Consider the following 15,151-nt stretch of genomic DNA (forward strand, 5'->3'; position numbering starts at 1 on the left):
AGTCTAAACTCTGCTCCTATCTATTACTATAGAAGAATCTGACATATGGTCCTTGTGCTGCTTAATTACACATTTCTTTTCCACTCCAGTTAACATATTTCACTTATTTGTCATTTCTAATATTTTAGCTAAAATTATGCCATTTTCTTCCTTTCAGTTTGACTGATAGCATGAATCTTGATTGCTAGGAAAAAAAATGATTCAATCCTCTAAAGAAAGAATGAGGATCTAATCAACAAAAAATCCTGAAAGAACCTGACATTCTCTTTAGAGGATGATTGGCTGCCCATAAATGAGAGCATGTGTGGGAAACTTCCTTAAGTCCGTGTTATTTGATTAACTTGTAAAGGCTGAGATCAACTGACAAATTCAATTATACATTCAAATTATATTTCTAAATTGGCTTAATTTTTTAAAGTGATGAATGAACCATAGGGGAAAAATTTCATTACAATATGAACGAGCAGAAATAAGTCCCATCATTAATATTATGCTTGTGCACACAAATTTCCCTATTTCTCTTGATTAGCAAGATAGATTTATTGAACAGAAATATCTACTTTATAGGTGAACTATGGTGTTTACTTTCTAGGAAGAGAAAGATTTAGAGTAAAAAATAAATGAATAAATAAAATAGTGGTTATGCCCTTGGAAAAGTAGTAAGAGTCCTCATTGGCTGATCTTTTCCAAGTAGGAAGACCATAAATAAAGAAAACTACTTGTTTACAGATTGTCTTTAAAGGTGTGATTTGCTAATTGCTGCCTGGTAAGAAGATTTTGTTTTGTCTTTTTCTTTTTTTTTTTTCAAAAAGACATTTCTGAGGTAGATTCCAATACAGTCACGAAGTGATAAGTAACATGTTGCTAAACATTTGCTCCCTCTGGAGACTTAATGTACCATAGTCAGAAAAAAAGAGAGAAATGCTCTCTATATATTCTATTAAAGTCTGAACCATTGTCAGCACTTGAATATAGTAAATCCCAGTTTTATGGACTGGGTTGAGATGAAGACTTACATAAAAATTGATTTTTACACAAAATGGAAATTAGCAACTTATGCTAAGAATGCTATTGGAAAAAATATTCTCTTTGACTAATAAGAGATGACAAAGTGTATCACCATTTCTCATTTTTCCTTCTATGTTGATAAATTAGCACACAAAAATACTCAATAAAATTACATTAAACTCTTATGTATTATTTAAATCTTCTTTACTAGTTGGTCACTTCCATTTGTCAAAAGTGATGTGTTAAGTTGAATTTTTACTTTATTAACAAATTATGGATTTTATTTTATTGTTTATTAACAAGTTATGGATTATACTTTATTAATTCTTGTTCCTCAGATTTTTACCTGGAAAGTTTAGATCATTTAAATTGACTCAGAAATACTGCATTGCCAACCAGCAATAAATAAAATAGCTGTGAAGACAGACATAAGATACAATGTTTGAAAGTTTTTTGAGTTTCCTGCATAAGCGACACTTTTGAGCATTTACATTCTGCCAAGACAGCTTGCAGAGGAAACAGAAGTTAAGAGAAGCTAAAATATATGCACAAAACCACACAGTTTAAGTGCTCAACTGTGTAGTTGCAAAGTTTGTGATCCTCTCACAGTACTTACAAGATAATGAATAAAGAGTTGTTGCACAAATGTTCATAGCTGCATCACTCATTGCAGCCAAAAAGTGAGAACATCCAAATTTCCATCCACTGATGAACTGGTAAACAAAATGTGGCATATTCATGCAATGGAAAATAGCTGGCAGAAAAAAGAAATGAGTGATGCATGCTACAACATGCTAAGTGAAAGGATTCAGTCACAAAAGATCACATATTACGTGATGGTATTTATATGAGATGTCTAGAATAGGCAAATCTATAGAAAGTGGTTTTATGGTTTCCAGGACCTGGGAGAGACAGAGACCAGGAGTGACTGCTAGTAGGCACAGGGCTTCCTTTTAAAGTGAAATATTTTAAGTGAAGATTGTGGTGATGGCTGTTCAACAACTGTGATTATACTCAAAATCACTGATTGGTACCCTTTAAAAGGATGAATTTTATGGTATGTAAATTACATCTTAATAAGACATTAAAAAGGATAATTCAGTTATTACATGTCACAATGATCCCAGGCTCCCTGAGGATTATTTCTAAATCTGCCTAGAGAGTGATAGGTAGGTACGGGGGGTGGGGGGGGCGGGTAGCAGGGGTAAGTCTCACGGTAACAGAAGGTGATCAGAGCTCAAGATGAGCCTCTGACTCTGGCATCCTGGGGAAGGGAAAGGAGGAGGTGTGAGGAGTGCAGGGCAGAGTGACGGTGGGCCACGAGATGAGGGAGCAGCCCTCTCCCCTTTCATTTCCCATCCTACCTCCTTCCTCCCAGAAATGGGTGAACATCCACGTTTGTCCCCCTCCCCCAAACCTTACTGTGCCTTATTCTGGGTATGGAGGGAGAGTACAGCTGATTCTCATTTTTAGCAGCTACAAATTGAGGCAAGTAGCAAATGTGATCTGGGTAGAAGAGAAAACAGAAAATGTCCTCTAGAGGGCCCTGGGGTTGGAGACACAAAGTGTAATGGAATGAAAGCCACTTTTTCACAGCACTTGCAGGAAGTGGATGGCATTAATAGGGTTAAATTGCCTAATGAATTCTGTAGCCTGGGTGCTCAGCGTTCTGAATCATTCTGTCTTCTCAGGGTTCCTGCAACGGCTGGCAATGCTCCCCTGACATGAATAAATGCTTCCTGCCACCACTGGGCTCTGGCTCTCCCAGTTTAAATGAGGAGCCTCCCATTACTCAGTCAGGCATACCTGCTTCCTGCTTCGAAGCCTCCGTTTCTTGGAAATAGCCTGTCAGGTCCCATCTGCTTCATGAAGCTGCTAGTCCCCTGAGAGTAGGACCTCCACTCTGATCTCCTGTCAGATGCTGGAAACTCAGAAGGGAATAATCCTTCCAATCTGCCAGAAATTGCTTTTGTGATATCAAGGCCTGCCTCAGGGAACCACAATATACTACACTCAGATGAAAATTAGATTTGTAAGTACACCACTTTCTTCTCTGGGCGGCTTGCAAAACTTCTTCTCACTTTTTGTTTGTAGGGAGGGCTCTAAGGGCTTTAAATTTATAGCCATTAATAAGCAGAATTTTGTCTAACACAAACATTGTTTTCCTATATCAGGCAGGTGTAGAGAAAGACCAAGAATAGACAAAAGGCTTTTCACCAGTGAAAATTGAAAGTTAAACTTCCACGTCAGCTGCAAGCAGGAAGTGGATTGTAGCAGGTGTAATTAATTGCCATTACATTTATTGGAACCTTGAAAACAATTAGCAAGTGTCCTAGTTGATATGACAGATTCATTAATCATTTAATATATTCCTGCAAATTGATTTATCAATCAAAGAGCTACCTCTGGTTGAGTAACTCCCAACTGTGCTTATGGCTCTATTCAGAACTATGGTCTGTTTTTTAAAGAGAAACCAAGGGGCTTTAGCTTAATTTAGAGCTCTCAGTTTCAGTAGTTATATAGATTACATCTCAATCTCTCGAAGTTAGAATCATTATAGTAACAAAAGGGGTTCACAAAGCAGACATTTAAAAGAGCTGGGAACGTGTCAGGGTCAGGTGCACACTCTCCTGGGAACAAAATTACATTGACAGAAAGGACATATTCAGGAGAATGTCTTGAAGACAGTGCATTTGGGCCTCAGAAACAGCTGGACTTTGTCCAAGCCAATTTTAAAGTTGCTAGATGTGCAAATGGTGAGGTTTCTCAGAGATATGTACTACTCAAGGCCACTTACCCATCCTCCTTATGGCCTCTCTGACAAGTGACCTGACAGCCTCTTGAGTCGTTACATTAATGGAAGGCTCACTTCCTTTATATTTTAGAACGGCTTTGATTATCAGAATTATTCTTATTCAGAGTAAAATTTTGCCTCCTACCTCTAGAACTACACAGAGTAAACCTTATACCTCTCCTATGTGAACGTCTTTCTGATTTTTAAGAATAACCATCCCAATATCCTGAGTCAACTTAGCTCAAGGATATGATTCTTCATGCATAACGGCTCTAAAGTCTCTTCAGCATCACCGTTTTTAGATGCATTTCCATTTCCTAAAGTTTCACCTGACTCATGATGTCCAGAAGTGACCACGATACTTCAAATGCAGAGAGGTGAGCTGTAACCACCACCATTGTTTGAAATTCCAAGATCTTTTAATTCAGCTCCAGCCTATTTTGTCTTTATTTGAAATCTTAAGCACATTGTTGACTCATTTTGGGCTGGCTGTCAAGTAAAAGTGTCTGAGGCTTTTCCTTGTGATCTCTGTTAAACTAGACACTCCGTACCCCATATTTCATATTGAGGCTATTCTTCCAGACTTTCTTAGGAAAAACCAAACTTAATGTCAGTTTATTATCATGATTAAGAGAAAGAATTTTCTGAATTTGAAAGTTTGCTCCTGTACTTAAGAGCTATGATCAGAATCAAGTAATTTTAATATACCTGAGCCCCAGTGTCCTTATCTGTGTAACAGGAATCACAGTATCATAGGATTGATATGAGTAATAAATATGCTTCAAAAGTGTTTATTTCAACAGGAAGCACTCCATAATGTACACTATTGTTATTATTTTATATGTTCACTGTGTCATGCATCACAGTTTTCTTCCTCCTTCCATTTCTTTATATAAAGCAGAGATAAATATGTTGAATATAACTAGATGAAAACAAAACCAATTCTCTCCCCAAACAAACCCAAACACCACAATTTAAGACCTAAGCCTTTTTTTTTCACTGCCTACCATGAAACCTGATTTCTCTTCCTGTATAGTTAGATGCAATGCTATTCTCTTGGAGAAGCAGAGTTTCTTAAAATAAAACCAGGAATATATTTAAAAAAAGAAAAATCCCTTTAATAAGTTCAGTCATTTTATTAAATTAGTTGAACTTAATTTAATTTTTTCAGTTGGAGATGCATTATGCCCCAAATAAAGTGCTGGGGTCAAATGAAGATCTGGTACTACACTGTTGTCATAGTGACACCGAGTGCCTCGGTACTCTGTGACTATTTATTTATATTGACCTTTTTCTACCTGCTTCCCCTAGCCCTTATTCTGCATCCAGCTCCTTGATTCTGAATTCCTTTGAACTTGTCAGTTTATTCATTTTGTTCCTTAGAATTTTCAGCTTTTCTGATACTTCTGCTTGGACTTCCTGCCATTCACTCCTTTTTCTTAGAACTTCCATTGGACAAAGAAAACTGTCTCAGCTGCCACAGAATCAGACTTCAGTCAGGATGGAAAGTTGCTCATTGTCACATAAGAAATGTAATAACAGTCGTTCAGTGCTTAAGGCTTTGAATCAGAGAGCCTTGGATTTGAATTAGAGCTTCCCCACTTACTAGGGTGACCTTGGCTAGGACCTTCCTAAGCCTTATTTGTTCATCTATAATATAAGGAGTAATAATATTATCTGGATCTTGTAAGCTTGTTGTGATGAAGAAGTGAAATAAAGCATTGTAAACTGTTTAGACAATTGTATGCAGAATTATTGTTATTATTCAATTTAGTTCAAACATATCGAAGTCTCACTAGGTCGTGGGTACTGGACCACACCAATGCACAAAACAAGACTAGTTTCTGCCCTCAGGAGTCTATGGATCATTGACCCTATCATCATGATCATTATTGTGGTAAGTATTGCCTTGTGGGGTTGTCATTGTCATCACTCTCTCTAAAGACTCAATGGCCATCAATAGTATATGTAGGGAAATCTGTGGGTCTCTTAATTTAGTGAGTTTATATTCTTTCCAAGTTTTCCTCTCCTGCTTCTGTTATTAAGGGTATTTCTTTGACTTATTTCTATTTTTTAAAAATACATAATATATACTTAATTATTTCCACAGACTCTTTCTTTTCTAGCCCTATTTCGAGTCTTAGTAATCACCGTCTCCATCAGGTGTTAAAAATGCTGGGTTTAATAGCACTTGTTATGTTTTTACTCCTACTCTAAAGAGCTTTGTCTTTTTTCCCTTCAGAAATCTTTTTATAGCTTTTGAAAATCAGTACATAATTTGCCTGTTTCCAGTCTTCCAATGCCTATATTTTTATATTCCCCAAATATGACTGATAACATCTCAGCAATCTTATTTACAAACTTTTTCATTACTCTGGGATGCAATTTTTATTAAGCAAAACATTTGAATCCATGTAGAGTTGCTAGGTACTCATATTTTTTCCACTTAAGTTTCAATTCTCTCTTACCAATGTTCTCTCTCCTCACACCAGTCCATGACAAAGAAAAGAATAAGAAAACAACTGGGAATCTCTCTATTTTTCATGTCATCGGACAGCATTTTGTCAACTATATTAATAGCAGATTCTGTCTTATTTGTATTTTGTTTTGAATATAATAAAAATCATTTTTATTATTCTACTTATTTTTTCAAATGCCTCAGCTTGCTCTACTTAATAATAAATGAGGGACTTCCCATCTTTTCTATGCATTCCTTTTCAGTGAGAGCTCTTAGAGATCTTTCTCCATCCAGATTCATTTAACCACTTAGTTAACTCTCCCTAGTATTATTGATCAAGCTTATCTTTGTATGATCAGTATTTTGTTCTGGGGAGCATTTAGTTTCTTTCTAAGCAATATTTTTTATAGGAGTTTTGGCGGTTGGCTTATATTTATCCTTTAGCAGAGAGTTTTCAAAGAGCAAAGGACACATTTGTGACTAAATCAAGTGTTTTTTCCATGACTTCTATAAACATTAAGATAATAATATCACATCCACAGAGAATTTTCTTGCTTCCATTTTACTGTTAATTGATTCTTCTTGGGTGGTCAGAATTGAGTGCAGATAATTCCCTACTGCCTTTTCTTCCCTCCTCCTTTTCATCAGGAAGGTAAATAGAGAATTTACTAGGTTCTGTCAGGATATAAATCATAGTAGCTGTCCAGATAAAGAAAGTCTGTTGGAATGAAGATATTTGGTCTCATAACTGGTTTTAGGAGACCCTAATCATCTAACCAGAAGGTTTCAGAATACTTCCATCATTGGGTCATTACTCTCTTTCCCTCTCTCACTCTCACTCTTATTCTTGCACTTCTCATTTGTTCCCAATAAAATGCTGTCCATTATTCTCTCACAGTAGGATTATTGTTTTCCCTTATACTCATATATTTGTGACATATACTCTTTTCTCTATTAAGGTTTTTTGGGGAATAAGCCTTCCATTGTCCTTCAATAACCATAACCCATTCTGGTCAGTCTTGGATATTTCTTTTGGATCAGATTTGTAGCCCTGTATTTGAATTTCAGTTTACATTTTTTATTTAATTTCTGTGAATTAATTTCTGTGAATTAGAGTATACATATTGTAGTCAGAACATTTGTGACCAAAATGCTTTATTTCTTCTTTCTACAGTCTTCTCTGATATTTTTTATTTTTAAAGATTTTGACAGAGATCACAAGTAGGCAGAGAGGCAGGCAGAGAGAGAGGGGGAAGCAGGCTCCCAGCTGAGCAGAGAGCCTGATGCGGGGCTCAATTCCAGGACCCTGAGATCACGACCTGAGCTGAAGGCAGAGGCTTAACCCACTGAGCCACCCAGGCGCCCCTTCTCTGATGTTTTTTCAAAGACATTTTTCTAATAAGTTCCTAACTGCAGGGCCTTCTCTATAGAGCTCTGTCAATACACATTTGAATAAATATATTAATTTTTATGCTTCAACCTCTGACATATTTCTCATTGTTTTTTTTTCTCTCAAATTGTCTTTGATGTTTAAGTGAGCCTCTTTTCATGATATTCCTTTTGTTATGAATGCCCTGTGGGCCATAGTTATGATCTATATCAGTATTTTCCAGAAACTCCCATTTTATTATATATAACTCTGGCTCAGAAAAACACTGTTCTCTAGCACCATATACATAATTAATTCTTTATTTCTCCCTTTTTATTTAGTTTTGTGGTGGTGGTGGTGGTTTTGTAGATAGATACTACTTTCAAATGGTAGAGATAAAAATTGTACATTTGTAATCCAAAGTCTATTTCCTATATGATATTAAATTTACTAAGCACACATACTAATCTAGCATATTCCAGATTTACCAACAAACTAGCATAAGCAAACATTTGTTAGTGAATTTTATATTTCTTGGCAGGTTCTCAATTATGTTTCACATTTATATTCTGGCAAAATAGCTTATCTCCTACCAGACATGTCAGAGCTAATACAGGGTCACTTCTTTACTCCTCACCTCAAGGTACTAACCCTCATGACCAGAAGTGTGCTCCTGGAGCTAATAGCTATTTTCTAAACACTTGTCAGAGCTGCCAGGTTTTAGGTTGTATAATTTTCTAGTTTTTATTTCCCCTTCTTGTTTATAGTACCACAGATCAAGATACAGCTGAATGCATGAATTAATGTAGTTATTAAAGCACAAGAAAATTAAAGAAATGTGTGAGTTGAATAAGGCACCAAAATAACAAAATTTTCTGCTCTTTGAAGTCATCAGAGGCAAACAAATTACAAAGTTGCCCAATTAAGAAGAGGGCAGTAAGGAGTAATCAGTGCTCATAGTTCAAAGATTATACTGATTTTTTAAGGTCTGGAAGAAATTCTCCCACATAGTAATTTTTTTTCTTCTTTCTTTTTCAGTCATCCTTACTTTGGAGAGTATGCTATATCTACCTTTGAAGATTCCCACAGTAAACCTGTCAGAGTCAGTCTTGAAGGATCATTGGTTTGTTCCAGATCATAGTTTTTGTCTTTTGGTGACAATACATTTGTGAAAGGTTTATGACTTTCTTGACAGACACAGTACTGGCTGGATCCAATTTTAAATAAACCCAGTAGAATGATGGAAACAAGTAGTAATGCCCTTTTCCTCCATGCAACATTTACTCTATTCGGCATATGAGCTCAAGATGACTGCTAAGCCCACAGAACTTATTTTTAATTCATTTTTAAATAAAAATGTTATCATATGAGTAAAGCAGTGAGCCATATTTAACTTATGAAGCCATACATTTAAGGAATATATTCGATTTGGAAAATTACCCACATAGCATTGAAATAATCTCAATACCATGTTTGCACTTTTAATGACTTAAGAGACTCTGACTGTTTTGGGGGCACAGATATATAATGACCAATGTGAAGGCATTTGTGCTGTCATTTTAGCTTTGGAAATTTTACATTCTGCTGCTTCCAGAAAGTTAATAAGCATTGCCTATTTAATAAGAAAAGGACAGTACTAGCATCAATGCAAGCAGACCAGGAGTGTGATGAATACAGAAGTTGGAGAGAAGCACCATAAACCTATTTCTTTCTCCCCCTTTTCCACATTGTTTTGGCTACAGATTGCCTTTTTCTGACACTTTCCTTAAACCCTGTAATGTATCTAAAGAAGCCCCATTGTGAAAGAAAATGAAAATAATGTTGGCAAGAATTTGCCGGCTGTTTATGTTAGCCAGATATGAAATTCATGAAGACAATTCACAAAGCTTACTAATCATTCAAATAAACAGGAATGGTCTTTTGTTGTTTGTCCCTGTACGTTTAAGTGAGAACATGTTATACTCCAGAGAGATGAACTTTTAGATTGATGACATATAAGGTGGAGATTTTCATGAAATTCAAAATCAGATATATTTATCCATACAGAAAATAAATATTCAATATTCAGAAAGGATTCTTAAGTAGTTCATAATGCTATGTGCAACTGATTTTGATATTTTATGCCATTTTCACCACATATATTTGGTATATAAGCAAATATATATGTTTAGCAGTACGTGTATTTATTTATATCTATCAGTTAAATGTAACCCAATTTTAAACTATTCTTTAAGGAGGAATATTTTGAACATATCAATGGTTCAAACTGTAGCTATGTCCAAGATCTCTGAATCTCCATAAGTGTTCTGGGTGGGCTCACTCTAGTTCCAGAGGTCAGCACAAATCCCTAGCCCAATCTGAGATAAAAGAACAGAGCTAATCCCATTCTCAAACATCCTAAAACTTGCAATGTCTTTATTAAGATATATTCTTTTGGGTCAGGGGCGCCTAGGTGGCTCAGTCGTTAAGCTTCTGCCTTTTTCTCAGGTCAGAATCCCAGGTATAGCCCCACATGGGGCTCACTGCTTGGCGGGAAACCTGCTTCTTTCTCTCCCACTCCCCCTGCTTGTGTTTCCTCTTTTGCTGTGTCTCTCTCTGCTAAATAAGTGAATAAAATCTTAAAAAAAAAAAGATATATTCTATTGGGCTATTCAATAATCCTCATAAATATAAAAACCAAATGATTGGTTCCCATAGCAGAACGGATGATGGTCAAAATTAATTTCAAACGTTTCTAGATTCTGGTTTTTTAATGTAAAAAATTCAAAAATTTAAACTTTGGTATGACAAAAAGAAGAGCAACATAGATAAATGTATGTTACTGCTGATTATAAAAATAAAATTTTATTTAAATTTATTATCCTGTTTCTTTTTCCCCTGAAAGACTATTATGTTATAGGTAATAAATCCCAGTTCACCTATTACATCTACTTACTTCTGTTCTTTCTTTAGTTAGTTGTTTTTCAGTGTTTTTTTATTATAGTATGTCACATAGTTTAATTTTTATAAAGCTATCTTTTTAAAAAAGATTTTATTTATTTCTTTGAGAGAGAGGGAGAAGCAGACTCCCCACTGAGTAGGGAGCCCAACAGAGCTGGGTCCCAGGACCCCGGGATCATGACCTGAGTCAAAGGCAGATGCTTAACCAAATGAGCCACTCAGGCATCCCTATAAAACTACCTTATATCTCTACGAGCCAAGAACAAATCATAAATAAATATATACATAACTAATGTCTGGGTATTTTTCAAAAATACATATAAAGCTCATATGGGCAGATGTTTGAGGTGAGAGGTTCAATGAAAGTCATGGTCACTGAATTGTCCTTAAGGAAGACTGCATAAGATCACACAGTTTAATGTCTTTTCTTATAGTTTTAATATTACAAAAGAACTCATTGGACAATGGGGGGAAAAACCCATAAAACATTAAAGAAAAGAAATAAAACTCCAAACTTGTGGCCCAGTTTTTCATACATATGCAGCCCAGTTTGTGGATTTCTGTATTTTTAGTTTTGTCAATCATGGTTTTCTTTCCTATGCTAAAAATTCTAGATAAAAGTACTCTGTGAGTAAATAAAATAATTTACAATAAGCTTAGATTTGAAGGTTTTATAGGACTTTGTCTCCACAGGTTCAAAATTCTACAGCATTATTTTAAAATGTTCTCATTTCATATTTATAACTAAGGAAAGAGATGATTTCTACAGGAAAACTTGATCTACCATATTCCTTTTTCTTGGAATCCAAGGCAATCACCCTAATATTCTGTTGTCCAAGGCTGGAAAATGAGCTTCCGTGTTAAGACACCCAGTTATTTTAAGGTGCATTTTTCTGTCTTAGTTTAGTTTCTGTCAGATGTTTTATGTCTCGCTTGTTCTACATGCCTGTGAGCCAGCCTCTAGGTATGTCACTGAGCTGACTTGTAATTGTTTTGTGGGGCACACTTCCACATCTTTGACCATTGGTGGGTTCTGTCATTTACTTTAAGCCTGGTAAAAATAAAATTATGCTATCCATCTGTAAACTGAGGCCCATGTCAATTATCTCACATTCACAAGGGGCTGAAAGGTGTTTGGGGCAATGTCCTCCACCTTGTGACTATACTTTAATTTCTCAGTTGTGATGAACTTCTTGCTTTTGGCAGAGAGTTACTGATGTAACTTAACACCTTGAGTTTTTATTAATGAGATTCCAAGTGAACAAAAGTAATACTAATCAATTCAGAGGGAAACATATTTTTAAATGTTCTTTCCCACATCTTGGTGAGATCCTATTAAAGTATTTAATGCATGGGTTATTTTCCCTTGTGACTTCCATGATTTTGCCTGATTTTTCATCTAATTCCAGTAATGTTCATCTGTAGAACAATGATTAGAGTCGCTCAGTTAAAGAGTGAAAATAGGTTATTCTGAATACTAGTAATGAGGTGTGTTGGAAGTCATCAAAATGTGAAATTAAAAATATATCAATGAATCATCTTTATAAACACATATTTCTTTTAGTATTTGCTAAGAGCAAAGAATTCTGCTAGCTTCTAAATCTTACTTAACTAGCACAGTGCAAGAAAAAGAAAACTTAATTTCCCTCTCTATATAATACCAATAAAACTGTACTTCAATGACATTGTCTATCATTATTATTATTATTGTTTTACAGCACTTTTGCTCTAAGAATAAGATTTCGCATATTAAGTTGAGTCCATTTTCCAGCACTGTGAAGTTCAAGAGAAAAATGCTATGCTTTGGTCCGAGAGCTGTCTTAATTTTTTAAAATATCATCATCTTTTCATCACTTATGTAAAATTTTATAAACCACTGGAATTGACCCATTATTGACTAGAGATTCCACACACCATAAGCAGTCCTCACAGGGAAAGGTGACGGAATCTTGGTGAAAGGGCACAGAAGAAGTGTACTGGGATTCAGCATGTGGAAAGCTGCTGCTTAAAAGAAAGAAATTCCACAACTATAAATTATGAAAAATATCAACAAAGCGAATACTTACATACCTACTCAAGCCTGAGAAATCAGTAAATGTTTCTTTCCACCTATCTGCAAGAGTAGGTAGAGGTTGAAAATATGGTAATTTTGAAATATTGGAAAAAAAAATCACAGTCATAACAGAGAGGATAAAGAGATCAGGACATAAAGCAGCCCACTCCAGGTTCTGGAGGACAATATTAATATCCAATACTTATTGAGAGCTCAAGATATGCCAGGTGCTGTTCTAAATATTTGCCTAGGGTGACTAACTCATATCATCCTCCTCCAAACCTTAGAGCAGATACTATATAATGATAAGTCTATAGCAGATATTATTCTGCAAATATGATTGCAATGACCTTCCTCATCCCACAGTGCTCTTCTACAATGAGATCTTGCCACTGTCTCCAGCATGATGTGGAATCTTAATTCTTCAGCCCATGAACCTGCATCATAAAAAGTCATTAAAGCCTTAGAGCTTCTTCTTGGGTCTTTAGGAAGGCACTCTTCCAGGATCCTTGCCCCCTCCCAACTAAGCTACCATACTATGAGAAACCCAAGGCACCCTGAGAGGCTGTGAGTAGGCATTCTGATTTGTCTCCCAGGGGAGCCTCCAGTGGCCCTTAGCATCATCCGTTCCCTGTGCAGAAGAGCCATCTTGGATGCCCAATCCAGAGACAACAGCCTCCAGCCCAACCAACACCTGGCTGAGCTCCGCAAGTCAGAACCACCTCCCTGAGCTCAGGCAACCCACAGCACCTTGAGAGATAGTTAATAAATTGCTGCTTTAAGCTACCAAAGTTAGGAATAGATCTACAACTCTAACTATATTGCATTCCCATTTTAGAGATAGAGATACTGAAGCACTAAAAGGTTAAAAAATTTGCCCGAGGTCATACAATGAAATAAGTAGAGTTATTAGGGCTGCAATATAGGTAAATTAACTCTTAGCCTTTATCCTTCTGAAAAGCATTCTGTGTTGTTACTGGTGATGATAGAACTGTGGCCGGCATGGATGACTTGGATGACCTTCTGTGGTAATTCTCCTGTTTCTAAGTAACTTCCCTTCTTTTTCCCTATCAACATTTTTTTTTCTGCTGCTGCTGAAACATTGGAGTTGGACAGGGAAATTAAAATGGCAAATCTGATACAGCTTGGAAAAATACAGTACATAAATTATGGTCACATTAAGATGATTATAGCATAGGAATGACAGTCAAAAGTAATGAGAAAAGGACCTCTTTTCTAGAGAGCAAAGCAATTATCCTGCATGATTGTGAGTTGGCTGTAAATCCAAAACACACTGCCTGCCCACTTCTTACGCAGATCTGGTGTTGCTGTGTCATTGTTATGTTACTTAATGATAGCAATTACTTAAAAATTAAGCACAGGTGACATGGTATTTATTATATCCAAGTAGAGATGATTTCAACTTTCCTTCAGGGCAGCACAACCTTACCTGACTCCTTCCCATGCCTTTCATATTTTCCTTGGAGCTGTACTTTTTTCACGCTAGCACTCTGAGTAGAAATTTCCAACATAAAAAATTAAAAAGGTCAATTTTATGATGAAGTACAGTAGCTTAGATATTCTAAATGGCACCCTAGACTCAAGAAGCTAATTGCTTTTTCATAGCACAATTCTCTGAAGTGCCCACTCGGCAAACTGGCCTAGACAAAAAGCAGGACGCGTCTCTCTCTTCTGGTTCAAGGTCCTCTGGGACCCTCTGAGATGAGTGAAGCCATAAAGAAATAGAAATCACCTGGAGCCTATGAAAATGATAATCAAGTAAAACTACAATTATGACAGTCTTAATCCAGCTGTCTCTGTGTATTTGCTCCACGTTTCATCACTGGCTTGGTCACAGGTGTACTCTTAATCAAGTCAGAAGTGACACAACCCCACCAAACTCAGGCTGGTGAGTGTAGGACACACACATATAATTTCTAGTTCATTTACATAGACCAGCTGCAGAGATGGATTACAAGTCTGTGCACTGCCAAGTGTGGGCAACATAGGAATTTTAAGGGCAGGAGGACTAAACGAAGGCCTAGGTTCTTCCTAGAGGAAGTGTTTTGTGAAATAATATTTTACTGGATTTTGATGTAATAGCAGTGGAACTATCTGTATGCTTTATAGGAAAAATAATATTTAGCAATTTGGGGTAGAAATATTACAGGTAGGAAAAGTTAGCTTAAGTGCTATAAATAACAAGTGCCTGTTAACCTACATTCATTGGGTAGCCTTGAAATCCTGCATTAGGTTTTGCTGGAGTTCATAAGAGCATTGCTTATGCAGAGTAAGTATTAAAGTGTCATAGGGTTTCTCATTTAGGAGAGCTCTAGTGTAACAAAGATACATAAGTGTACTTATAGCATCATAAAAAATAAATATTTCATATGATGGAACAACCAATGAGCTAAAAAACTCATGATCTATGTTAGGTATTATATGGTTCATGAGCCACTGTGTTAAAAATCTATTGAGCAACTCAAGGATTGAGTCAGAAACAGTATCACCTAATTGATTTAATTGTAT

At 36.1% G+C, this 15,151-nt stretch overlaps 1 protein-coding gene and 1 long non-coding RNA gene across 5 annotated transcripts in view; one reads left to right on the plus strand and one right to left on the minus strand.

Moving 5' to 3' along the window:
• Window positions 1-15,151, minus strand: part of NKAIN2 (sodium/potassium transporting ATPase interacting 2) — a 998,970-nt gene that overhangs the window by 108,329 nt on the left and 875,490 nt on the right. The window lies entirely within an intron of this gene.
• LOC116588500 lies at window positions 2,744-5,695 on the plus strand. Its single transcript, XR_004284975.1, has 3 exons — window positions 2,744-3,040; window positions 4,011-4,179; window positions 5,577-5,695. It is a non-coding gene; the product is annotated as an uncharacterized LOC116588500 (long non-coding RNA).

The sequence above is a fragment of the Mustela erminea genome, chromosome 4 (assembly GCF_009829155.1).
Source record: "Mustela erminea isolate mMusErm1 chromosome 4, mMusErm1.Pri, whole genome shotgun sequence".
NCBI classification, from domain to species: domain Eukaryota; kingdom Metazoa; phylum Chordata; class Mammalia; order Carnivora; family Mustelidae; genus Mustela; species Mustela erminea.